The following is a 3,302-nucleotide window of genomic DNA, read 5'->3' on the forward strand; positions in this document are numbered from 1 at the left end:
ATCGTCGGCTTGCTTTTATTGTTTCCTCATCTCCTGCGCAATTTATATTTTCTTATTCACGAAGGGAATGTGACTTTGTTTACTATAGTGTTAAATTTGAAGTCTATATATCACATGTTATATAAATATGAAACAGGGTATGTCAAACATGCAATCACGCGAGTTGAATACGTAATATTAGACATTAAACTTCAAACATGATACATTAAATTCTATGTATGTAACATGAACGTAATATGTAAAACTTGAATGTCAAACACGAAGCTTGGAAACAAAGGGCAAAGTAGAATAGATTTAGAGGGCATTTCAATATTGATGTTTAAACTTGAAACAACTTATATGTTCTATGAAATATCAAAGTGAAACATGAAATCAAGGAAAAAAGAAATAATTTTTTAGGGTATTTAAAACATGAAACATCAAAGTTCAAACAAATAATATTAGACTTATACCTGAAATATGATATTTATACATGAAACAAAGAATGAAAAATGACTAACACATGGTGTGCAATATGCAACAATAGACAACTAACATTTTTTTTCTTTTCAAACCTAAAAAAAAATAAATAACTAATATAAAACGACATAACGTGCAATCTTTTACTCAAACATACACCACGTGATGTTATATATGCAACAAAATAGTCAAACTTGAAACTAGGAGAAATAGTAATTTTTGTAGTATTTAAAACATGAAACTCGAAACTTTGGATATGCAACATCTGATATGAATATGAAACATGAAAATTGTTCATGAAATAGGAAACATAGCATATGAAAAAATGAATACCAAATATGCAACATTTGACATGTAATATCGGCGAACACATTAAACATTGAATTCTATAATGAAATGAAAAGACGGGAAAAAATAAATTTTGGCACCATTTCATATATGAAACACTTCAAAGATACAGGGTGTGATATAAATGTGAAACATAATCTTATACATGAAATAAAGAAAATAAAATATGCAATTATCATTGTAAATTATGCAACAACGAGCATCAAACAAGAGTACTAGTAAAAATGAAACATCGAACGATAGTAATGTATCTTGAATTACGTTATTTATAAAATATGAACCTTAAATATGAAACAGGCTAAAATAGAAAATTTGAGGGATATTTAGAATTTGGGACCTGAGATAGAGAATAAAAAATAGGAATGATATTGGATAGGGTAGGGTGTGGGTTTATTAATAACACACCTGCATCTCCCCCCAAAAAAATAAAAATAAAAACACTAGACCTGCATCATATCCAATGCATATTTCATTTTTTTTCTTTCCAAAAACCAACCTATTGTAGGTTTGAGCAATTATCAAACAACACTAGTACCCAATGAATTTTTTACAGGTTCCTAGACTTAAAAATATATAAACTACATAGTTCAAACTATAAATTTATAGAATTAGCTTGAAAAAATACACCACATTCTTAATTCTAGTTTTAAGTAATGTGAGTGACATAAAAGTTTCAACTTTAAAATAAACACATAAAATCTATCAATCTAACAAAAATTCTCCAGCTTATGTAAGAATACAAAAATTCTCCAATTTAAGTACAAAATACACGAGTCAATCACAAGTATTTTTATTTTAAAAATCAATAAACAAAGAACCACAATCCATAAACTCGCATATGAGAGTAGCACCCATGATCTAACACTATGCTTTGAGCTCCAAGAATTAAGATTTTCATATTATTCACCACTACTAGTCGCATCCATTCAACACGACTCCTACAATTACCTTATATGTTACTTTTAGGTTTATATTGTATTTATTAGTTGTAGTGGGAGTGGGGAGTATGGATTTCTCTCACTCCAACGTTTACTTACTCATTTAAGGAGGGGAATGGAAGTCGCATTCCGTGGATCGTACTCATTTTTTAAGTAAGGAGTGGGAATCTACCCCACCTCTTCTTTTTTTGCCGTTCCCTTATTAAATATAATATAATTATATTTATTAAAATAAAATAATGTTACATTTATTTAAAAATCATAATATCATATTTATTTAAAGAATGTTATTTAATAATATTACATATTAAAAATAATAATATTAAACTTATTTAAATAAAATATCATTCTATTTGGTTAAAAATAATAATTTACATTGATTCTAAGTTAAAATACTTAAAAATAATATTGTTATATTTATAGAGAATTAGTAGTAGTAAAATATACTATCTTTATTTGAAAATATAATATTATAATTTTTTATTTTAATATTATTATATTTATATATATTAATAATTAATAATAATAAATAGCTTATTATAAGAAAAATACTAATTTGTACTATATTATTAATAATAATTCTTCATTTATGTTGCTCCTATCAATAATTTTTAATTTACATAATTAAAATTAAAATTAATTAAAAAATTATGATTTACATAATTAAGAATATTAATAATTATTATTAATTTATATTAACAAAATAAATAGTTTATCTTACAAATATTTTTTTCACTTTGTAAACAAAAACCATTATTCTTTAAATAAGGGTAAAACTGTAATTTGAAATAATTCACTCCCAATTTAAGACCAAGTAAACACATCAACTGTAAGTAAACAATCGATTCTCACTCACACTCCACACTCCTAATTTCAAGATTCTCACTGCTCAAGATTCCCACTCTAATTCAAGAATTAAATGCTACCTTAGCATTTTCTTACTCTTACCTTACATATTTTCTTGAATAAATATTAAAGATTAAATCACTAAAAAGATGAAAGAAGTAATGCAGGTTAGCGGATACCCCTGCTAGTATCTTGCAGATTTTTTCCTTTATCAAACCTATTCGCTGCCCACAACAATTGGTTTATATTACCAAAACCACATATTACATGCAACTTTCTATTTTTTTTTCTTTTGATTTCCATAAGCTAATTTTGGTGTTTTATTTTTCCTATTTTTCCCTTATTATATTATTTTTTTTAAGAAATTATAGAATAAATAAATAACTTGATTTTGAGAAGCTACTATTTGAATTTTGAAAATTTATATAAAACTAGATTATTTAAGAATTTGATTTTCAAATAATCAATTTTAAAAACTTTTACAAAATATATATTCAGGCACTCTATTATCTAACAATCTAAAATCCTAAATGCACATGTGCACTATTTACTAACTTAGAATCCAAATAGTTGTTTACTTAAACTGTACGAATTAGAAAATGTTGTTTATTAATTTAGAATAAGTTGTTTGCTTAAGTTGTAGAAATCAAAATTAGATCAAAATCAACGATACTCCCACTAATGCATTTACTTTTATTCTTAAAATTAAAA

The sequence above is a fragment of the Citrus clementina genome, unplaced genomic scaffold (genome assembly GCF_000493195.1).
Source record: "Citrus clementina cultivar Clemenules unplaced genomic scaffold, Citrus_clementina_v1.0 scaffold_5, whole genome shotgun sequence".
Taxonomy (NCBI): domain Eukaryota; kingdom Viridiplantae; phylum Streptophyta; class Magnoliopsida; order Sapindales; family Rutaceae; genus Citrus; species Citrus x clementina.